The following is a 26,018-nucleotide window of genomic DNA, read 5'->3' on the forward strand; positions in this document are numbered from 1 at the left end:
ATCATCAATTCATTCATTCATAACTTTCATGATGCCATAACCATTCATCTTCATTTATGAAAAACTCAACAAAGTGTACAACCATCTTAATATTTCAATCTTATGGAATTCATATTCATATCTTGTAATGCATCAATCACTCAACGTTTCATTATGTATTCATATCAACTATAAATTTGCAAATCTATCATACATAACAATTAACAATCATTATACATGTATTTACAGGCATTTCATCATAGCTATAACAATAACAAATCCCCACCTCAAACTTCAACTCCTTCCTTGATCCAAATGCGTCAAAGCTCGCTTGAATGAAGCTCAATCAAAAACACCTATGTAAATAATTATATAAATCATTAATATGGCTTATCACATCATTAAAAATACCCAAAGACCCATTGAAAATAGTCCAAGCATGCAGATGGGTCAATTTGTTCGTCAAAAAATTTTCAGATTTATTCTGCTCGGATTATAGAACTTACAAGGGGATTCTGATCCTCATCTGAGTGGTTTTGGAAAAAATACTATTTCATAAAAGTTGTAGATAATTGAGTTTATTTTCCAATGGCTTTAGAATCAGGTCATTTCAGTTCCATATGAGGGAGATATGTCCCACGCACTGCATAGAGGTCATTCTGCCAGTAAGAAATTTCCAGATTTGGCTCTGTTCAGATTACTGAACTTACAATGAGATTTTGATCCTCTTATGAGTGGTTTTGGGAAAAACACTATGTCAAAAAGTTGTAGATAATTGAGTCTATTTTTAAATGCCACTACAATCAGGTCATTTGAGTTCCATATGAGGGAGATACGCCCCATGGACTGCATAGAGGTCATTCTGCCAGTAAGAAATTTTCAGATTCAGCTTTGTTCAGATTACTGAACTTACAATGGGATTTTGACCCTCGTATGAATGGTTTTGGGAAAACTACTATTTCACAAAAATTGTATATAATTGAGTCTATTTTCAAATGCCACTAGAATCAGGTCATTTAAGTTCTAGATGAGGGAGATATGATCCACGAACTGAACAGAGGTCAATCTGTCAGTCAAGAAATTTCCAGATTTACATGTAGTTTTCTTCCTAAAATTCTTAATGGATTCGAATGCGGATCTTGTTTCAGCTTATAAAACACATTCATGGGACTCTTAATCACTCAAAAATACTTCTAAAAACCTATGCTATCATCCATTAACAAAATCAAAACCATTACATAAGCATATTGCAATAATCAAAGTGATTCACCTTCAAGTTCTTGCCTTTTCTTCTTCAAACTCTTTGAAGCTCCTTTAATGAACAACTCTAGCAGCTTTGATTCTTCAATGAACTCCTCAAACAATACCTTGATCATACATGTAACATCATCTTAGCATGATCACACCATAGAAACTAAGTGATTGAACCCATTGAAGCTTTCTCCCTCCTCTCCTTCTTCCTCTTTTCTTCTTCTTCTCTTCTTCTTTTCTTTCTTCTTCTCCTTCTTCTTCTTCTTCTTCTTCTTTTTTACAGAAAAGAATCTTTTTCCAGCTTAATCCCAAATAATCCATCATATAGACATGATACTAATTCTCAATTAAATCTCCAAATGAATGCATAAAGCATAAAACCAACTTAACTAACAACTAAGCAAGCTAACTAAACTAATTAAACTATAATGGCACTCATTGTAATAATTCAAATCCTCTTTGAACTTTCCATTATGCCCATGGTGAATAGTTCCTCAAATAGTGCCTCCACCCAAGAATTACCCAATAGATTCTCATGCAAGCTTACCTAACTCTTTCACATTCCAGTCCTACCATTGGTCAAGGTTCTTATTATCCACATGCATCTATTATTTACTTAAATCAAATCAAATTGAACCAAAACCAAGCCTTGACCCAAAATCATAGGTTGAACCACCCATGACTTAAATTGACCCAATCTACACCATACCATATATAAGAACCCTTACTATATAAATACTATTCATATATTTACATTAATCAATAATACAAGCTAAGAATTTCACTAGACCATAATATATATTGCATTAACCAAACTTCATAATTAACAAGACTTTTATATAAATTATTCAAGCATTCATTCCTATCATATTATATTATAAAGTACTAAAATACCTCATTAACACCCTAGAACATCATCAATACAATATATAAAACACAAGGCATCAAAATTCACATATTATTATATCTTAGGCCATCAACATGAAAATATAGTCAAATATTCGCAAGGACATTAAAATATTAATGAACAATAAGTACAATATTAAAATATTCATAACAAGGAAGGAGGTATTACACCATTAAGGCATCTTGAAGCTCCTCCAAAGCAAAAATGGCCTCCATTACTGGTCTCCTAAGTCTGCCAGACGAGAAGGTTGAAAACGACGAGCGTGGCACTGGTTTAGGTTCTCCAGCGCACTACTTGTGCAAAACCACCACACCTTGAACTCTGAAGAGGTTAGGGACGGCAGGAAACAGCCCCCTCAAGACTCTCCTTCTCTCTGCGATAGCATAACCCCACCAAGTATTGGTAAGGGCACACCACGCAGAAAGAAAGCCTAAAAGCCTGGAAACCCAAAGGGTACTATGTGTTGATTGAGGATCAAAGCTATAAGGGCGAATGTCGATTGAAGATCGGAGCCGAAAATGATTGCATTTATAGAAGAACAAGCCTTAAAAAATATACATCTCGTATAGCCATAAAGGCAACGGCAACCAAAACACCAGAGAAGTATAAGGGCTTCAACAGAACTACAAGAAGAACGTCTGCAAAGTGGACTCATGGTTTTGCTATGAATAGCAGAAGTGGAAAGCAGAGGCACTACTTAAAGGCAAAATCAACAATTCAAGTCTAGAGAGGAATATCAAAAGGTAACCACCAAAATTAAAGAGGAATAACTCCTGGGAGCCATGTGGCCAAGCCCCGTTGCACCTGTACCCTTTCAAAAATTGGAAAAGGGTTCAACTACGGAGGCAACGATTTGGCTCCAACTTAAGTTCCATTAATGGCATAGTAAATGAAGCATTGAGTACGACAAAAGCAAAAAATGTTTTACGTTGGGAATTATAAGTAAAATCCCCTGAAAAAATATCTTCGTCATAAAGACAATTCTCGCCAAAAGGAAGGGCGAGTGCCAAAAAAAAAAAAAAAAAATGATTGTTCATTAAGACAAAGAGACTATATGAGCCAGACAAATACCAAGCAAGATGATGATTCTATAAATAAAATATGACAGTTATTGCTGCCCGAGATACAATAAATTATCTACAAATATACACGCGCAAGGCGTGGAGGATCAGCGGCAAAGGTCCAGGAACATTTTGAGGAGGGGGAAAGAACGGTATCGAGAGGGAAGAGGAATCCAACACCACCTCCTATACAGGAATCCGAGGATCAAAGCCCAACTTAATCTTTCCCTATTTGAAAAGGGGTGCAGCTTCCCTTATCTTATCGTACAAATGTAGGGCACCTTCTAGTGCCTTATCTTCGCTGAAGCACTGGAAGGTTGTCGGCTTCACAACGTGCTATATAGTAAGGTTGGCAACAGCATACTTCTCGGCCCACAGATAGTCTACAACGTTATCTACAATATCCAAAGCAAACTCCAGTCTTTCCAGCAAATCTTTCTCCCAGCTTTCGAAGGACTTGTAGTAATTTAGCTCACTTTCAAAATGAGAACAGTGCTTCCGCAGGACAACATTTATGTTTGCATACGCTGATATTTGGGCTTGGCGGCATCCGATTGTGTGCTACCTGGCATGGGAAGATTATCCTATAGATAAGATACAAAGGTTATGGTCGGGTAATGCCAAATCAAAGAAATTAACTCTGAATAAGAAATACGAAAAGTGATGAAAAGGTAATCATTCTTAATTAAAGGCCCCAGAGGCAAGTTACATTTTTTCGGCGGATAAAAAACAAAAAGATCAACACATGATAAAAAAAAACATCAGAAAAAGGAGTAGAGCTAAACTACGAAAGCATCCTTGGGATCTTGAGCATCCGGAGCAGGAATTATCCCCTCTGCAGGCACCAATGAAGGATTCTCCACTCCTAGCTCAATGCTCTGCTCGGTGACCTGACCAGGAATCGGGGTAGCTGTCTTAGCTTGCTCGGGAACAATGGTCTTGGTCTCCACAACACTTGTCGAAGAAGTCGAACCCCCGACCTCAGTGCTAACCACAGGAGGAATCATGAAAAAAGGATGCAGTCGAGGAATCTCTAGTTAACCCCTGGACGAGGTGTAATACCCCCACCCCAAGTACTATTTTTTAATATTAGTTTATTGTTTATTTTATAGAGTGACTGGACTGGATAAAAGGAGATCGATTCTACTGTATGATATTAATTGATTTTAGTAAGAATTCTCTTGTAATTATGATTTTTACTTGTGTTAAAATGGTTCATGGGCTTATTTTTTATTAATGGCTAGGCATGGGCCTTATGAGATTTTCTTTTAAAATCCATGTTCTTATTTTATTTATAGGCCTAGTATGTAATGTGTTTGATTTTGAGTCCATTTGTGAATTTGAGTTCATTTAGGTTCATTTGCTTTGATTTAATTTCATTTATGAATTTGAGTTAATTTAAGTGAATTTGACTTGAGTTAATTTAAGTGAAATTAATTTGAGTGAATTTGACTTGAGTTAATTTAATTTGAATGAATTTAAGTGAGTTTGACCTAAATTAATTTAAGTGAATTTAATTTAAGTTAATTTAATTTAAGTTAATTTAAGTAAATTTGACTTAAGTTAATTTTAGTGAATTTAATTTGATTTAATTTAAGTGAATTTAGATTGAGTTATTTTAAGTGAATTTGGGTTGAGTTAATTTTAACCTAGCAATAGAACTAAGGGTATTTAAGTAAAAGACTTTAGCTAGATATTTTTATCCTTGAGCACTATTGGATGTTAAGGTTAGGGCTTAGATTTTTTACATGACTTTTTGGGTATTTTCAAATGAACTTGTTATTTACCAAAGTGTCATGGATTATAAATAATACTTATAGAGAAGAAAATTCACATTTTGTTTTAGTTCTATTCACTTAGCTAAAAAAAGAGAAAGAGGGAAAAATAGAAAAGAATAAGATTTTGCTTTGGATTGAAGATTTGAAGGTCTTTTTGGTAAAATTGAAGATGATTGAAACGAGTTTAGGGATGTAATTGAAGGATTTAAACTTTGGTTTGAAGGAGCATTCTCCTACTTGGAATCTAAAAGTAAGTAAACTTGATTATAACTTTAATCTTTGAATTAAAAGTATAGATCTATGAAATAGATTGCTTAAACCTTTTGTTTAGGTTGTAAGGAAGTTATATCTATGTTGTTGAAGGAATCCCTTGATTTGAGAAGAGGATTGAAGGAAGAACACTTGAAGTTAGGAGTTTTCTATGAAAAAGAAGGTATTTCTTTTTATTCTTAAATGTGATTTAGGAATTATTTGATATCTCAAAAGGATTTAAAAGCACTAATTTGAGGGGTTTCAGTAGGGTATTTCATGTTTGGGAGCTAGGAGAAGAAACCCCCAAAGTTTGGAAATAGGTGAATTTTTTATTTCTTGAAAAATAATGGCATGATTTTGTTCTATAAATTGGTCAGTCTTAGAATACCGAAAATGACATATAAATGAGATATTTTGATGATCCTTAGGGTCACCTGAAAATCGGTTATAAAGTTGAAAGTATTGAAAGCATTGAACTGTAAGTAACGAAACTCAATTATATTGGGACATGTAGCTATTAAACTATGCATGTATGATTGATATTTATAGAATGAATAAATGTCATGCATTTATGTTAGTTATAAATTATGTAAAGAGTGTATGATAGAACATGAGTATGTAAACTCAATAGGAAAAGAGATGATAATTATATGTTAAGTGTAAAGTGATTGATTGGAATGACAAGGAAGCTTGAATGATAGACTGGTAATGGAAACCTATTGCGAAGTTACGGTTGATAACGGTATAATGATTGCTCCCTATATCTATGATAATACAAATGGATGAATATTATGAATTTTACTAATTATGTACGATGCACACATGATAGATTTAAAGTATGTAAATTAAAAAGTGGGTATGAGAACTCAAATTGAGAAGAGATGTTAGCTATAAGTTATGAATGATAAAAATGTATGAATGATAATTGGAATGAATGAATGCTATGGTTCATGTCAACTATGAACTATGCATGCATGATTTATATAAAGGATGCATGTTAGAGTGTAAGTATGATGGTTCAATGTGATAAGAGATACTAATTAAGTATTATACGCATGGTGAATGGCTAGAATGGTAAGAATGCATGATAGATGGTTTGTGAGTGGGAGGCTAAATGCAAAGTTATGATGAAGATGATACAATGATTATCCCACACATAGTATAATGCGGATGATTGAATGGATACATATTACATAGGACTACGAATAAACTAAGGAATGAAACGAATATATGTGCCCTTGTTGCGCATAGAATTATGATATGCTCCCTATGTATCATTTACATGTTCATGGTAATGTTAAAGTTAATTATGAAATGGTACTTTTAGTATACAATAAATGTTCAAGGATAAAGAAAGAAAGTCAATTGATGTCCTGAGTCAATAGACAATTCGGTAAGGTATAAAATGGTGTCATAAGAGGCGTCGAGGCTTCTACCAAGACACAACCCGACACTAGTAAATACCATACCCAAAAGAAAGATGAAACTAAGACTATGAATGAAACTGGATAACTTATGAATGGTTCAAAGAATGATAAAAATAATGTAAGATGCATGTTGCTCCAAGAATAGTTATGGATTATGTATATGTAAAGTTATGAATGATTGATTATCTTGTTTACTGGGCTGTAAAGCTCATCCCATCATTGTTGAATATTTTCACAGATCAAGGAGCAAAAGACAAGGGTAAAGGATTAATAATTGAGCAGGATCAATCGGGTTAAAGAGGACCTTTTTTATTTCTTATAGTTTGGATAAGATCGTTATTATCATCATGGATATTTTGACAATTATCTTATTGAATGTTTTATATGATAACTGTAAATAATAGGGATAGATGCCAACAGTGTTACTACCCAATGGATGGGTATTTGGGGTAGATATATGTTTATAAGGTTTGAAAGTTTTATTTAGATGCCCCTAACCCATTAATGTTTCTGTTATGACTCTGATGGTTTTTGTGTATCATGGATCTTTGGATGGATAGCTGTGATGGCGATGGAGTTTTAAAATTCATGAGCTGTTTATGATCCATGCATAGTATGTTTTTATGAGAATGTTAAGTTTAACTTGCACAGACCTCAACTAGATTTGTTGTCATGGGCCCCACTAGGTCTAGTCGTTCTCGGGGTGTGACACGAGGTGGGGACATAAGCACCTGATTCTAGCTGAGTAAGTATGTACTATACCTCGGATATGCTACCAAAATTGAAGTCAGGCTACTTTTCCTTCACCTACTCCCAAATGGAGTGTGACACTTTTAGATAAACCTTGGAGGCCGTCTTCAGATGCTCCTTGGTATTACCCTCCGAGCGGAGATAATCCTCCATGGCCTTGGCACAGGGATCCTCAAGTTGGGACTTCAGACTGGCAGTCTCCTTCTTCTGATCCTTGATTAGCTCCTCTTTGTCATGCAATTTTTCTTTAGTCTTCTCATAAGAAGAAGAAAGAGTCTCTATTCGTTTCTCTGCAGTAGTAAGCTTCGCATCTGCCTTAGCACGGGCCTTCTCCACTGCCTTCTTCCCCGCTGTCAGATCCTTCACCTTGATATCCAAGAAGTGAATCCGATCATTGCTTTCACCATTAGTTTTCTTCATCTCTTGGCACTCTTTCTCCAGCTCGCTGTACACAGAGGCAATCTTTCTCTTGCGCTCCACCAACCCGAAAGCAAAAAAGCCAAGGCCTAGAACAAAAAAATTTTAGTCAAGACCACCTGAAACTTGAGTTTCATGGAAAGAAAAGAGTATCACCTCATAAACTTGTGCAAGGGTAGATCTCTCCAGGGTGTCGTCATCCATCTCTGAGAGCCAATCCTGATCAGCTGGAGGAACGCAGTTTAGGGCCAGATGCTCGGCAGCCCCTATGTCGCCAATCACTTTCTGGTCGATACGAACTGACAATTTGGGGACAAACACATCCGAGTAAATTTTCTCCTTCCCCTTACTCTTCTTAGCCACTTCCAAAGACGGGGGATCATCAAGGACTGTGAGAGAGCCCTCCTCCCGTGTTGCATGCTCAGAGGAGGAAGATGCCTTCCTCTTACCCAAATGCTGCCCCTAAATTTTGAGACTCTGGGAAGACGGAGGAGGGAGATTCTTGGAATCTTTTCTCAGGAGACCCTTTTCACACTCGGTTGGAGGTTCCTTTCTTTTCTTGCTCTTATCGGAGGGAGGGAGAACGGTATCCCCAGCCACCTAGAGATTCTTAGTCTCCATGAAACTGGTGAGGCAATCCAAAGCAAACTCCACTACAACAAACATGAAAAAGAAGGTTAATGCAGCATAAAGGTCCACGGAAAGGAGACAGGAAGAGGCAAATTCCAGAGGCGCTCACCCCTCTCTAAATCATTCATGTCTAGAGGGTCAATAGCATCCACTTCCACACACTTCTAGTCAGTCACCATCTTTTCCAGAGTAGACAGATCAGCAAGGTCAAGGTAAGGGGTTCTATTCCGAGCAGAGGTGTCTGGGTAACCCCACACGATAGGGCATTTGGGCCCCTTGTATGAAGCCTAGAAGAATCTCTTCTTTCAGCCATGAATGGCCAACAGGATCTTGCCCACAACAGGAACGTTACGCTAACAAAAATAATACCACCCCGGGTGACCGCTATTCAAGTTCAGGGCGAAGCACCTAATAAATAGAGCGGGAGAGGGATGTCTACCTAACCGAGAACATCTAACAATGAAGGCTCCTATACACCTCCAGCAGTTGGGAATCAGTTGGCTAGAGGCAACCCTGTAATGCCTAAGGAGAAAAGAGATAAAGGTAGGAAGGGGATAACGAAGCCCCGCCTCAAAAGAATCTAAAATGAAACCGACCTCGTTGGGTTGCGCATGGTTCAACCTATCCTCGGAGAGGGGACCTTGAGGTCAATAGACTCTGGGATCGAGTAAACATCTCGGATCTCCAACAGATTATATTCTGTCAGTATGGAGGAGATCTCATCCACCCCTTTCCCGATGGTGGGATCGAACTGGGGTTGGCGAACGCGATAACCCCTTTTTGCCGATGATTTCTTGGAGCCATGACTAGAAGTGTTGGCAAAAGCGCCAGATGAACTTCGAGGAATCAAAATGGGAACCCTAGAAGCTACAATACCCTCCGTGGATGACAGGGGAGGAGCCCTTCGGTTTCCTCTCGGAACCTCTCCATGAAACAACTTCTCGTCCTCTTCTAAAAAAGAGTCCACCTCTTGATTGGACTCAGGAACCAAAGTTTTCTTAGATTTTCCCATCTCTCAGAATGAATAGAAAAGCAAAGCAAATAAAGAGAAAGAGAAAGGGAGAAACTTACTTGAGCAAGAAGGGATGCGATTGAAGAAAAGAAGAGGCACTGAGTGAGATGACTTTAGGAACTCAAGAGGTTTTTTTTAGCGAGAAAACTTGAAGATGATGAAAAAGGAAAAGCAGGGGAAGTTATAACACTTTATACTCTTGGGGGCAGTAGAACAAAGCTTCCAAATCCAACCATTCGTTTTACTTGAACGGCCAAGATGCCAAGATGAAGAAGAAGAAGAGACACAAATTTTGAGGATGGAAAAACTACCTCTACAAGAAAAACATCGGGAAAGCAAGAAAGTTTAAATTTAAAATTTATGACATCCCATCAAGTTTCCTTCAAAAGGCATGAAAATCGGGAGATATTTCACACCCACGGGCAAACATCGGCAAGTGGCGGCGCGATTATAAAAGAACTACGGAGGGCAATGTCGTCTAAAAATAGAAATATGTTCCAAAGGACAAAATGATTTGTTCACGGCCTGCAAACGCCACTGAACATATAAACCGAGCTGCATCCACGTCTGCACGGGATACCTAGGAAATTTCCTCCCCATACCTCACTTCAGGTAAGGGGAGTAGGGGCAAATGATATACCACTTTTTATGCATCCAATCTCTACCTTACATGTGGCCTCCTTTTGGCTACAAGCAAACCGGTTCTCAAACCAAAACTCAAAAAGCCATGCTCAAGACAGTTATACCGGCCAAGACACATCAGCAAAGACAGTTGTAAACTTCTAAGTGGGTACACACTGATAACCGTAATTCACGTGCCACATATGGAAAGGCCCCAAGATTTGATGAGGGGATCTCGGTTCTATAAAGGTTTCCTAATACGAGCACGCGGGGACCACTTTACCAGAATGGAAAGGTGCTCTGGCAGAATGGAGAGACGAAATAGGAAAGGGATGGGACTCGAATTTGTATAAATAAGAGCCTTAATGCTCATGTAAAAGGGGAATTCATTCATTCTTTTATCAATAAAGAAATCAAGAAACTTTGTAGTGCGATCTTCGTTTTTCCCTAATTCATTCCCAGCCCAATGCTAGCTTGAAAGTTGTATTGCCTGAGGGTCTTCCTCCGGCAGCATTCTTTGTGCAACCGGTATGAATCTCACGTGTGTTACTGCTTGTAGTATAAGGAAAAGATTCGTACTCGTCACCCAGTGACCCTTTGACGTGAAAGATCCTTATGTTGCACTGTTACATCATTGGTTTTGATACACAAAAAGGTTGATGTCCTTTGGATTACACATTAGTGCATTGGATTCGTGGTGTCACATCGTGAACAAAAGAGATGCTCTACATGGAATCCACTACCTTTGATTGGGGAATATCCAGTAGACAGAACATTTGTGATCAATCAGACTAGAATCTCGATCCAATGACTCATAAATTGTTTACAAAATTATTTTCATATTATCAGATACATTATTTAAATGATGTTTGATCACATTTTTTTATGTCCAATCATGATCACTGAATCTTTGATAAGGATATGTATAGTGAATTGGAGTTTGACAATATATAATTATATGCCCTATAGTTCAATATGAGATATTGTTTAATAGAGGATCCTATGTGTAAATTAAAGTAGTTTAATTATGCAAGAATTTTATTAGGAAATAATAATAATAATTAAATTTATTCCAAATTAACCGGGTGTGATGGATACAACCCACCACCATTGCCACCACCACTCCTACCAACACCACCACCATTGCCACCACCACTCCCATCAAAACCTCTACCACCATTGCCACCACTACCAAAAGATATACTTCTGTTAAGATGCATTCCATAGTATATGCCAAGGGCCATGCAACCGGGCAGGAAACCATTCCCCTAATACTCTATGCCAAGTGGTAGTCACCCAAGTTCTTGGTCCCCTCTCCATTGATAGGGACATAGGGTCATAGAACGATTCCCATTACCTACCCGTCTTATCCAAGAGCATGAATCCTTTACTAAACAAATCTTTATTAAGAGCATAGATCCTTTACTAAACAATTCTTGAAGGACCGAGTTCTCCTTCACTGGCCATCATTCATCCTTGGATAGGGATGCCAGGGAATAGTACGCATAAAATTTTTCAGACCTTCAACAATGGGGGATAAAGGAAAACTTTATCATATATGGAACCTCAAAGTCCATAAGTTTTCAACTTTTTGGGATACTGGTAATACAGGGATTCAAATAATGGTATCAGTTTCAGTCGATTCTGTATTGGCCTGGATCGGACCGTTATGCTTTCAAATTTGGATAAAAAGTCATTTTTGAACCATTTTACCCTTAATAGATACCGACACCACTAGATCCATATTGATATCATAGCAATATCAGTCTCCAACGATACTAATACATATTGGATGATACACCAATACGATATCGATACCGATACCGATACTTAATACCATGATGCAATAGGCGCTCAGTAGGTTCTTCCCTGAAAGTTTTGAAATACTACAATATTTATATTTTGACGGAATGCCATTTGATTTATTTCAAACTATTAGGAATTCACTAATTGCTTTTGATATTCTTGTCTTTTGATAATCTTGTTTAATAGCTATGGCTTTATAACTAGGTAGATGGTGTTTGCTCAGAAAGCGATTGAAGTTATACATCATTATACACGCACTTGCTCATTATTGTGGATAAATAAGACTCAAAAAGGCTTATATGGATCTCTTTTGGGTTTTTTTTATTGACAACCCATTGGGTGTCAATAGATTTATAATTTTGCATTTTTATCTTTTGGACAATGAGCAATTAAATAAAGGTGTCAAGTTCTAAAGTCTAAACAGACTTGATTTCAAGTTAACTGGATAGTGGATGATTTAAGTAGGTCACTAGATAAATTTTAGACTCAATTTCAATCAAGTGAACTATGAATTCCCCATGCAAACCTATGTATATCCATACATGCTCATGGTACTATAACCGCTACGATGGACCTATCCACAAAATTTGAGCTCTAGTGACAGATTTTTGGATTGACTAGATAAGCTTATTTAGTCAGGCCAAAAAATATATTTTGTCATACCTTTTGTTCTAACTATATTTATGTTTCCATATTTATTTTAAGAGGTAATGAACACCTAAAAATGAATAATTTTTTAAAAGGACATGTATTAGTACATGTGTATTATCCCAACCTTCAATAGAAAATGTCTTTGTTAGCTACTAATTAAGTTCATGCCATCCTATATCTTTGATTAAATAAATTCCTATCATTTCAAATTATCAAAAATAAATACATGTAGGCCTACTATTCACACAGAACTAGAGAAGTCCTCCTATTTCGTCTGAGGCTGTGGATTGAATGAATAAATAGATGAAATCAAGCATTAAGCATACAGAAAGAGCGAAGAATTTAAAAAATAGTTCATCTTGGAACAAAGAAATAAAAAAAATAAAAAAAAAAAGAAAGAAAGAAACTAGAGCTGTATGGATTAACAAATTGACTTCATGAAATGGATAGGAACTAAAAACAAGATATCGAAATAGTTCTCATGATTCAATAATCAATATCATTTCTTCAATTCAATTTGGAGTTCTTAGTTACTTCGACTAGATGAATTTGAGTAATGGAATAAAATAATAAGTCATAATTCATTGGTTGATTGTATCATTAACCATTTCTTTATTTTGTAGTGAGGAGTTTACCATGAACCCATTGATTTCTGCTGCTTCCGTTATTCCCTATTATAATTATTAATTATTAACATATTAAAATTTTCTTAAAAAATATGAATTTAAAAATACCAAAAAAAAAAAAAAAACTATCTTATCACTAAGCAAATTAATAATTTGCTAATAAGGTATCTATAATTAGGGAGATAGTTATCTAATTATTTAACTAATAGAATTGTCATATCACTTGTTCATGTGGATTTTTGGATTGACTAGATAAGCTCATCTAGTTAGGCCAAAAATATATTTTGTCGTACCTTTTATTCTAACTATATTTATGTTTCCATATTTATTTTAAGCGGTAGTGAACACCTAAAAATAAATAAAATTTTAAAAGGACTTGCACTAGTACGCGTATTATCCCAACCTTCAATAGAAATGGCTTTGTTAGCTACTAATTAAGATCATGCCATCCTATATCTTTGATTAAATAAATTCCTATCATTTCAAATATATTATAAAAAATAAATACATTTAGGTCTACTATTCACACATATATTCCCTATTATAATTATAAATTATTAATATATTAAATTTTCTTTATAAATATGAATTTAAAATTTGTTTTGAGCAAATTAATAATTTACTAAGAAGGTATTTATAATTATGGAGATGGTTCTCTAATTATTTAACTATCAGAATTGTCATATCACTGGTCCATGTGGCAAAAGTTAAAAAAATCACTTAATAGTTTTCTTTTCAAGTTGTCCGCCTAAAGAAATTGTCCCTTGTTTTTTCTTTTCTTTCCATATTGTTTGCCTAAAAAAATTTTCCCTTTGTCTTTTGTTTTTTTTTCTGTTTTTTATTAAACAGATACCAACTCCGTTCTATTCCCTATTTCTCGTGTATTTCTTATAAGGTTATTTTCTTTCTCCATCTCCATCAATTGTTCTCAAATTTTCCCTTATTATTATAAGAAGGGATTGAGTTTCACAAACCTCCAAATAAGGTAAAAGATTTGCACAACGTTAACTTAATTTCAAAATTGTTTGCGGACACCTCTCACAAAACTCAGATTACTATAGCATCACCCCTGTAAAATGTCTCATATACCCTCCTCATTTTAAGTGTTTTTCTATAATGTCCGTCTTCCAAGGCATGAAAGTGCAGATTGTCCATGTATCAACCCCTCTCCAATAGCCTTTTTCTCTACCCAAAAAAAAAAAAACCCTCTCCCCTCCAAAATATTAATATTAATATGATTTTTTTTAACCTTGTAGCACTTTCTACTCTCCCCTCTCTGTCCCTCCTCCCCAGTCCGTTCTTCCCAACGCTGTTTACGTAGTTCAACTAGAAAATACAATTGGATACCTCGAGAGAAGAGAGGAAATGGGGAGGGGGATAAGACAAGGGAAAAGCAGTTTTTGGTTTTTTTATTTTTTTTTGAGTGTAAGTGATCCGAAATAATGGTGATAGTAAATTCGTAATCTCCATGTGAGGGATTAAAATCTTCTGGTGATGCACTGTAGTGTGATCGTGTGAGCTCAACACGTGGATGATGTGATATCCAATGATAACAAATTTTAGAAAAATAAAAAAATGCAATCGAGCTCGCATCGTAAGGTGTCGCAGCATCCACGTGTGGAGCTTGCCAGGTCGCACCGCACTATAGAGGATATTTTTCCCATGGGAGATGCGACGGGATCCAGATCCTCTACTACCAAGCTACCTGGCAAGATCGTGCTGTCCAGACTCGTTGCTGTGTGTAATGACCGCCTTAACCCCACTCAGACAAGACGTTTGAATAGGAATAAGATGGACATTACGAGTAATATCGTGTCTGAGCAGCACGGTCCTATCGGGCAGCTCGGCAGTAGATCCAAATTGCGATTCCTCGTAACCTACACCCACTGATGATAATCTTTTTTCTTTTTTTGATGACACACTCATCCGTCAGCGAACACATCGGTTTCTTTCAAAACCAGGGGCCCCCAATCACAACGAGCAATTCAGATCTAAAGCAAAACTGCGTTTCTCTCGCCGCTCTCCACTTTACTTCTCTACCTGCCCCTCTATATATCAGTGTCTGAGATCAAACCATCTCCCTCTCCCCCTACTCTCACGAGTCGCAAACCAGAAAGAATCAAACCCCAAAAGTTAATCCTTCCTTTCTTTTATTTCTTTTTCTTCTTCTTCAGGTTCTATTTTATTGGTTAGGTTAGATAGGATAGAGTTGAGTTGAGTGGGATATAAGCTTGATGAACAGGAGCTGAGGGTTGTAACAAGCTAGGATGCGAGCGATGCAAGGCATTAAAGACCAAGCCTCCAATTGTGAGTCTGGACTCAAATCCCTTAAGGATTCCACTTGTTCCTCTTCCACTTCCTCTTCCGAACAGGCGAGGCAATTCTCTATTGCCCTGGATTCCACTGCCTTCAACGCCGACAAGAACGGCGATACTAAGCTAACGCTGACACAGGCAGAGGAATCCCTTCGGACGGTCATGTACTTGAGTTGTTGGGGCCCCAATTAATCTCTGTTTTTTTTCTTTTTTTCTTTTTTTCTTTTTTGGGTTTTCTCCCTCTCACTTTGTAATCTCGATGATTTGGCGATTATTATACTATGCCGCTGAACATAGATTGATGTATTTACGAGTTGGATATGTTAGTATCCGTGGCTGTGACCAATTATTGCTTCTTTTTTACCTTTTGTTTGTCCTTCTATGAGTGATAGTTTCGCCTTTCAATGGGGGACTGGAAGTTTTGGAGAAATTGTTTCTAATCAAACAAAAAACCTGGTACCTGTACAGGAACTTTAAACAACCAGATGGCGATTCAGATGATTCCACTTGCATTTGCAGATTGTTTCTTTCACTTCTTTTGGATTCTTTTTTGGGATTCCAAAATTAAAGATACGAAGATTAAGGGTGTCAATTTAGAACTGAAACCGTATATCAAATCAAAACCATATAAAACCATATTAAATCATACGATATGATATAGTCAAACGGTATTGATCACGGTACAGTCTGATATCGATATTGTGTACAATACCATGGATGTATACCATTATCGTACAGTCATACCAAAATCATACCAAAATCGTACCGTTTTGGGGAGTATATTTGTAAAATCAATTCCTAACACCTAAGACACTCCTTCTAAGTTCTAAATCCCTAATTCCTTAACGGCTTAACCTCTCACGCTTTCGACTTTCAGAAGACGAAAGTGAAAGAAATTCTTGCTCAAACAGAAGAATTCATGGACGTCAAGAAAAACTAAAATTAAAAAATAAATAAATAAATGAGCATCAGCCATTGAAGCTACCTTCATCCATGCACAGGGGCGATCAAAACGACTCCATTATCGGAAACTCATGATTGTTGAGAAACCCAGAAATGGCTTTTGGAGAAGATTAGGGTTTTGAGGTTGGCTTGATACACTGAATCAGTAGGATAATTTTCTCTAATTTTGAGAGAGAGAGAGAGAGAAAGCTGAAGGCCAGAGAAAGTTTACATCACAATGAACCTCTCTCGCTCTCTCGCTCTCTCTATCTTCCTCTGTCGCCCGCTCGCTCGCTCTCTCTGGCTTCGTCTTACTAGATCTGGGTTTTACTTTGAAGATTGAACATCTTCATCTCAAGGAAGGAGAGCATCTTTCCAGTTGCCCTGGTTTCCCACGAATTTCAGTACCCTATGGTTCAAATCTCCTGGCAGGTATGCTGTGTTTTTTTTTCTTCCTTGTTTAAATCTCTTTAATCCATGTCTCTCGCTTTCTCTGGCTTCGTATTACTGTAAATCTTGATTCTCTAATAACCCATTTCTTATCATTCATCAGTTCTAAAGATTTTGTAATTAAGGGTTTGAAACTTTGAATGGAAAGACGTGTTCACAACAGTTTCTCAGTTACCTCCCAATCACTGCCACCACATTCCCAGTTGATTTTCTTTCGTTCCCTCTTTCGTTATAAATGTTCCAAACATGGGAAGTTCATCACTGGTTTAGGGAGGTCAAGGGTTATATCTGTAAAGTCTAGATTCTGAAATCCCTAAAAGAATCAATCAAAGCAATTCTACCCAAAGGAAAAGATCTTCCATGAGGGAGGAAGGTGTGGACTACGGAAAAATTAGTTGTTGATGGACAATGGAGTATTCCCTTAGCATTTTAATTTTTTTCTTTTCTGGGTACTTCAAAACTTTCCAAATTTACAGAATCCAAATATTGCATTCAATTAATTCCCAATTTCCCATATCAAATCTGCTTGGATTCTTCATATTTACTTAACAAGAACCCTTCTCCCTCCTCTGCTCCTGTGTGTTCTTCACTGTTCTGTTTCATACCTTTTTCTTTTCTTTTTCTTCCTTTTTCAGAGTAAGAAAAAAACAAATGAACGAAAAAAAAGGGTAGTGAAGCGGGTCAAGCTCCCCCCTACCTATCAAAAACAAAAAAACAAAAAAAGGTCAAGCTGCAGCATTTATACTATTTTTAAACAGAACAATGGAGGATTTAGTTGTTGATGGACAATGGAGTATTCCCTTACCATTTTAATTTTTTTCTTTTTCCGAATTTATACTATTTTTATACCATTTTTTTTAAAAACCGAATTTATACCATTTTTGTATTGTATGCATACCGTTTTCACACCGTACCGAAACCATACTGTATGCATATCATTTTGTATATCGTTTTCATACCGTACCGAAATCATACCGTAGCGGTGCGGTTGCGGTATTGAAAATAGGACTCCTAAACGGTACAGTACGGTATCGATATTGGGTACCTATTTTTGGTACCGTACCGTATTACCAAAACCATACCGGTTGACAAGCCTAGTAAGACATAACCCCTGAGCCTTATCCTAATCGCTTAATCGCTGACAGGGACTCTCATTTTGGGTAAATCTAGATTAAATCCGTAATTCCATTAACACGCGTTTGACATGTGGCATGTCAATTGTATCTTGACGAGGTTTTGAGTCGCCTGAGTCAACCAAGTCCAGTCAAAATTTTGGAAAATCTGATCAAGATTGATGCAGACTCCATCAGGATGAAAAATGATGTGACTCGGTATTGATTTGCCTGAGTCAAGCTTTGATTTTTTAACTTAATTCACTGTTAACTGGGCGAATTTTATCAATTTTTAAAATAGATAAATGCTACTTTATTTTTTTTATTTTTGAAAATATAAATGCTATTTTTTTTTTGGTTAAAAGGGCGCTTATATTAATAAGATAGAAAGTTACATATTACATTCTAGAGTACACCTTCCCCATGGCATCATTCTGAATCATCTCAGAGAGAGCCAAAGGCAGGCCATCCAAAGTAAAATGGAAAACCTGGGCCGTATAAGTGAATCCAGCCAGATAATCCGCACAACTATTAATCTTCCTTACATGGTGAATGAAGGTGCAACTGCGGAAAGTGTCCCGTAGGTCACGGATCGCCTCAACTAACCACAAAACTCGCTAAGGCACCCTGTAAGTACCAACAATCATTTGAATTGCAACTTGCGAATCAGATCTAATTTGCACTTGAGGCAAATTAAGGGACCTTGCCCGTAGTAACCCATGTCAAATCGCCTCAAGCTCCAAACAAATAACACTCGTCTCTTGTAACCCTCTTGCTAGAGCGAAAACCGGCTGCCCCAGATGATTCCTTCCAATGGCTCCAAAACCACCAGATGCATCCTTAACAGAGCCATCACAATTGCTGGCAACCCACCCCACAGGTGGAGCTGGCCAGGTGTGTTGCGTAGCCAATGGCAAAGTAAACACCACCGGAATGCCCCATCTCACAAAAAAGTCCCTGTGTCGGCTAGTGTCCTCCATCTTCAAAACCAGACTTGAAAATCTGCCTCTAACATCGCTTATAATGCGATTCAAAACTGTTGTAGTCGAGCTCGGTCGCCGTTTATGCGCCCTATCATTCCTCTCTTGCCAGATCCGATAAACTGAGGAATTGAAGCTAAACTTCTGAACCGAGTCAAGCAGCGATCTTCCATCAAAGTGGGTAACCAACCATTGAACTTCATCATTCCAAGAACCCACCGGTTGTCTATTAAAACCATTCAGAATGAGAACATCCTTCCACACAGCAGAAGAGATAGGACATTCAAATAAAAGATGATCAATTGTTTCCACTGCAACCCCACATAGAAAACAAGAGAAGTCTGTGCCTATCCCCCAACCAGCAAGTAACAATCGAACCGGCAGCCTGCCCCACAATGCAACCCAACAGACAAACGAGAATCTGGGTTGAGAATGCGAATACCAAATCAGATCGCACCATTCCTTGCGCTCACTGCCACAACGCACCACGTTCCATGCACTCTTCAAACTAAACATCCCACTAGAGGTTGGAGTCCATACCACCAGGTCACCACGGAGCTTTTTGTGTACCTTCGTCGATTGAATCTCCTCCCATCTATCATTGAGAGCAACATCCTGCATTTGATTAACCCACTTCTGATCATCCGCCAATATATGACTAACACGATCAAATGCACCACGACCAAGAGCATCAGCAATTAATATCCCAGGTTGAGCAATCGGCCCATTGGCTAACCAAGGATCGAACCACAATAGAGTTCCCTCTCCAGAATGTATGAGTGTGCAAATGCAACACGCAGCCAGATGTCTGGTCTTCAGGATTTCACGAAAAGAGACCGAACAATGGCTAGGCAGAGTCAATGACCAAACTGAATGCCTTTTTAGCCATCGATGAAGAACAAATAACGACCAACAACTCTCTTGTTTAGAAGAGAGTGACCAGACGTGGCGCATCAAAGCTGTAGTATTCCAGTCACGGAGCCGTCGCAAGCCAAGACCCCCCTCCTCTTTTGGCCGACAAATAGCCTTCCAAGCCACCTTGTGTCTACCTGAATCAGTATTCCCACACCATAGAAACCTGGCCATCATACGTTCCAACACCCCGATAGTGTACTGTGGTAGGCGAAAGACACTAACCCAATTGGAAATACAACCCATAACAACAGACTTAAGTAAGGTCAATCTCCCTGCAAAAGAAAGCATCCTAGCACTCCAAGAAGAAATCTTGTGTTCCACCTTTGAGATTAACATTTGAAAATCACATGCCCTAGGCCTTGTGTTGCAAGAGGGACACCTAGGTATTTAATAGGCAAATGTCCTTCACTCATGTTCAAAGTGCACTCAAACCAGCCCTTGATTCCAGCATCACAGTTTGCCAAAAATAGAGAGGACTTTCCATAATTTATCGAAAGTCCAGAAAGCCCCGAAAACTCATCAAGCAGCTTCTTCAATGTAATAGTATTGGAAGTAGTAGCCTTACCAAAAATAAAGAGATCATCGGCAAAGCATACAGAGGTCAATTCAGGCTTGGCACAGAACTAGTAGTATTGAAAAGTTCCCGCCTTAGCCGCCACAAACAAGGAATCTGTAAAGACCTGAAGCACAATATTAAACAGAAAAGGGGACATTGGACACCCTTGTCACAGACCCCTATTTGCTGAAAATAATGGGGACTGTACACCATTAAGAGAAACAACATAACTAGGATTAATAATACAATTAGAAACCCAAGTTATAAATATAGGAGGAAAATTCAACCGGAGGAGCAAAGTGAACAAAAAACTCCATTGCACTGAATCATAAGCCTTCTACAAATCAATTTTTGCCGCGAATCTAGGCATCCCCTTGCTACTATGGTAACCATACAGTAACTCCTGGCAGAGTAAGACATTATCCTCAATTTGTCTTCCCTCCATGAAAGCAATTTGACTAACACCCACAAGCTTGTGCATCACCTTATTGATCCTGTTAGCTAACAACTTTGCAATGAATCGGTAAATAAAAGAACTTACAGCAATCGGCCGATAGTCATTGAAAGTTGATGGAGCGTCACCTTTGGGGACAAGGGTTAAGCGAGAAAGCTTGACCTCCCTTGGCATATTCATATTTGTAAAGAAATCTAATTTGCCATTACACAAATCCAAACCAATGATGTGCTAGCACTTCTTGAAAAAACCAGCCCCAAATCCGTCAACACCAGGCTCACTCTCATCATCAGCAGCAAACACAACAACCTCAATCTCATCTGGGGTAAACATCCCAGATAAGAAATCACCATCAGCCGCATCTAAAACCCGCTGTAAAGGGAGAGTAAAAGATGTGGTGATAACCTGTCAGGTGTCCATAAAGGCCCTCCTGAAGTGGGAAGCTGCCTCATTTCGAATCTGTTCATCTCCTATTAGAGGCACACCGGCACTTGAAAATATTGAAGTGATTCGATTACGACTCCTTCTAGATCTCAAGGATCGAAGGAAGAAACTAGTATTGTTGTCACCCTGTTGCAACCAACGAACCCGCGCCCTTTGCTTCAATTCAGATTCTCTAACACTCAAAAAATGTCGTAGCCTACATAGAGAATCAACCTCCCGCTGCTGCAACAATGGATCAAATGGGTTGGCACTTATTTATGATTGTAAGGAATCAATCTCACAATTAAGGCCATACACCTGGTCATCCAATCCATGAAAAGCACCCCTACTCCAATGCTTTAATCGACTCCGAAGGGCTTTCAATTTAATCAAAAATGAAAAGAGGGGGGAACTACCATTCAGCTGAGACCAAACATCTTAGACTAGTGGAAAAAAGTCCACATGGTCCACCCAATGATTATAAAAATAAAATTGCTTACCCCTCCTACGAAATGGCACATCAGAAGTTACAACCATTGGACTATGATCTGACACACCTGGATTCTGGAAAACCACAGAAGAGCGTGGGAACACATCCATCCAATTACCATCTACCAATACACGGTCAATCTTTGACCCAATACGAACATCACCACATCCACGGTTACTCCAAGTCATGTGACAACCAGACCATGTTAGATCGGTGAGATCATTCCGAAGTAAACAATCTAACAAAGGTTGCAGCATCTGAAGCGTTAGTGGCCGACCACCCTCTTTCTCATTGGAATAGCATAAAGAGTTAAAATCTCCCAAAACCACCCACGGTTGGGATGTCATAGATCTAACTTGAGTCATACTATTCCAAAGATCAACCCTCTCCGGCGCAAAATTTGCACCGTAAACAAAACTAGCACCAAATACCTGATGCATAGACTTAAGTAACCTGCACGTGCACCAGCTGCGAAGTAGTGAGAAGAGGTAAGATAGAGACATACTCTTCGTCCCACATAACCCAAATCCTCCCTGAGCTCGCAGAAGCATAATTATGCATACAGCACCAACGATTAGCAAACATCCTAGAACAGTTCAAAAAATTACTCTCCTTAACCCGAGTCTCAATCAAGCCAAATAGAACACGGTTATTAATAGACGCCCAATCCAAGACTGCACGTCGCTTGCCAGGGTCATTAATACCCCTGGTATTCCATGCTCCAAATTTGATCATTTAGACACAGTGGCAGCAGAGCGCTCCAAAGGTGCACTCCAAACCGGGCTGCGATCACTTTTTCGAGGCACAGTAGATGCGCCTTCTGCATTCCCATCAACATCACCCACATCAGTAATAACATCTTCACCTTGTAAAACAGTGAACCGGTTCTCTATAGGAGGAGCAAAACCAGACACAGACGCTACACTATTTTTTGCTTCCAACTTCGCCGTAATCCGCTTCACAGTCGACGGCGGAACATTCTTCGCAGGTGCTGCCATGGAGACTAACTCTCTGTTGTTAACATTCACCACAACATCCTTCCCACGAACATCGTTCCCATGCACAAGTGGAACAGAACTCACTTTGCACGTCTTATCCACTTCTCTAATAACCAAAGGCTGGTTTCCTTTCACACTTACCACTGATGTTACCATCTGTGCATGTGGCTGATTATTTCCAATTCCCTTAGCAGCAACATCTTGCATACACGTGGCCTTCGTAGACTTGTCCACATCCATTTTAGCAGTTGGAGAAGTTACAGCATGGATGGTCGTAGAAGAAGTTGGTTTCCCAACTGCTGGTGGCGACGCTGATGCAACCACCATTGGCTGTGTAAATTCATGCGGTAATAACCGCTTCCCCCTCCCCTTGCGACGGCTCTATGTTTGCCACGACTTCTCCACCATCATTGGATCACCACCTGCTACAGCCCCTGCCGAACTCGGTTGAACAATGGCTTTGGGACATGCTTTATCAACATGTCCAAAAACTTTACAAGCACCACATCTAGGAGGAATCCAGTCATATTCAACTAGCTGCTCTATGATCACACCATTTTCTCCAATAATTGGAATGCATGATGGTAAACCATCCTCAGCCTTAATGGATACACATACTCTAGCAAAGGAGAGTCGCTCATGCTACGAAGTTCGCCGATCAACATAGATAGGGCGACCCAAAATGCTAGCGATTTTCCCTAGTGCAGTTGTCCCCTAAAAATGGAGATTCAAGCCATATAGGCGTACCCACAGAGGCAACTCTGATTCTTCCCTTTTGGAAAGGGAAATTTTAGGCGACCAGGGACGTAATATCAAAGGCCGGCTCCCCAAGGACCACGGTCCTTCATCCAGGATCTGTCGACTGAGATCAGCACCTTGAAAATAAAAAATGAAGAACCCACTTTCTAAGCCAAACACCTCTACCCCTCCTACATGACTCTACTTCTCAGAGACAAAATGTTTCATCACAGAGAATGCTGGCTTTGGCCCAAACACATAGCCAACAAGAGCACGTTCCCATCGATCCTTTTCATCAGCCAAATCATCTGCTGTACACACAGCAGCCTTCTTCCCCTCGATCACTGATGGTTCAAAGTAGGAAATATCCATAGCCCCCTCCTTCACCTTCCCTCCGGAGAAGAGGCTTGCCCATGATAGCTGAGAATCTCCCCGTGAACCATTAAGCACATTAACGGTAGGGGAGGCAACACCAGCAGGCATCGGACTACCAGTCCCGGTTGCCATGAAATCTGATTAACCTTACAGCACTTGATACTTGTAGAACACAACACTTTCTCACTTTCTTCTTCTTTAATTCTCTCCTTCCTATCTTTTGTGTGGATCTGCTTCTTCTAAATGCTATTTGATTATGACTGGTGAGTGACTATATCAATACATATTTTTTGGTAACAATATATTAATAAATATAATAAATAACAAGCATTAAATTTAAAACTAGATGTGTAAAAAATAAAGACCAAAAAAATCACTCCTAGACAAAACCATAAGTAAGATTGCAGGGTGGAAGGAGAAGCTTTTATCCCCTACAGGGAGAGAGGTCCTTATCAAGTCTATTGCGACGGCCACTCCCCTCTACCCTATGTCCCACTTCAAGGTCCCTAATGGGCTTTTCGATGATATTCACAAAGCTGAAGGAAGATTTCTGTGGGGGCAAAAGAAAGATGAAAGGAAGATTCACTGGATCGCATGGGATTGTTTATGTTTGCCTAAACTGGATGGGGGCTTGGGCTTTAAAGACCTAAACATCCAAAATCTTGCTCTGCTAACGAAGCTAGGGTGGAACCTCCTTACAAATAGTGATTCTCTTTAGGCCAAGCTTTTTGCTAGCATTTACTTCCCGGATGGAAATTTCTTGCAAGCTTCGGTTGGGGACAAGCCTTCTTGAGCATGGAGAGGTATTTTGAAAGGCTGAAGTCTTCTTAAGGAAGGGGTTGTTGTGGATTGTTGGGAATGGCCTTTCTATCCAAATCTGGGAGGACCCTTGGATTCCTGAGCTAGAAGCCTATAAGCTCCAATCCCCAAGACCTCCAAATTGCTCTCTTATGTGGGTTTCAAATTTGGTTGGCCTTGATGCAATATGGGATTTGAGTCTGCTTAGAAGGTTTTTTTCATCGAGGGAAGTAGAAGCAATTCTTATGATCCTCCTCAACATCTCTAGTTCGCCCGACCAACTAGTGTGGGGTGTTGGGTTTTTGGGCTTTATTAATATATACTATCTTATTGGGCCCATATGGTAAATAATTCACTCTAGGTTAAGTCAGGGGTATTATTGACCTAACACATTATGGGAGTGTGATTAGGGTCAGGAAGAATATTATATATTCAACCCTAAGGTCCCCACAGCCATCACTTGTCATTTTTAGAATTCCTACTCACGGGAGAGCAAAGTGAAAAGACTGTGGAAGGCTTTTAGGGAAGGAGAAAAGCTTGGCTATTGGAAAGGCGAAAGATTTGTGGATCGACCCCAATTGTCACCAAGAGGTATGTCATTTATGATTCTCTATTTACTGTATTCCATCGATCCATATGGGAATCTGTTCATTTAATGATCTAGGTTTCCAACAAGCAGTATCAGAGCCGACCCATATGGATCTGGAATCCATGTTCTTACTTGAAACCAATTTTTAAGATTTTTCGGGCTTTGGATCGACCTTGCATGGTCACTGCCTGTGGTGTACGACCACCAAATGTCAAACCCTGCCCCTGGCTGACTGAAAATTTTGATTGAAGGACAGGAACCCCTGATCAGGCAACCAGGATCACTGTGGAGCATCACCCCAGTGACTTGGATTGATGAAGAAACCTTATGTGGATCATCCTATATGCCTGTCAGTAGGTGGACAGCAGACCCCTGCAAATGTACAGCTCATTGCCTGATATATAGTTTGGATCCCAGGTAATCTCTCTCCTCCTTATAATGGTGGGACCCACCTCTGTAAAAGTGTGTAAAACCCCAATATGGGCATGTGGGGACAATACCCTGACCAAGGGTCAAACCCCTGTGCAAGCCCATTGAATTTCAGCTTGCTGGAATTCTCTGGACGATGGCACTAGGCGATGCAGCAAGGCCCAGTGACATCACCTAGTGGATGTTTTTGAATATTTTATTGGATTTTAATTATGGGGACCACCCAACATGGACATGGGCATCCTCCATGGATAGAGGGAAGTCTGAGGGACCACCTCATACCCTT

Source organism: Telopea speciosissima, chromosome 1 (assembly GCF_018873765.1).
Source record: "Telopea speciosissima isolate NSW1024214 ecotype Mountain lineage chromosome 1, Tspe_v1, whole genome shotgun sequence".
Lineage (NCBI taxonomy): Eukaryota > Viridiplantae > Streptophyta > Magnoliopsida > Proteales > Proteaceae > Telopea > Telopea speciosissima.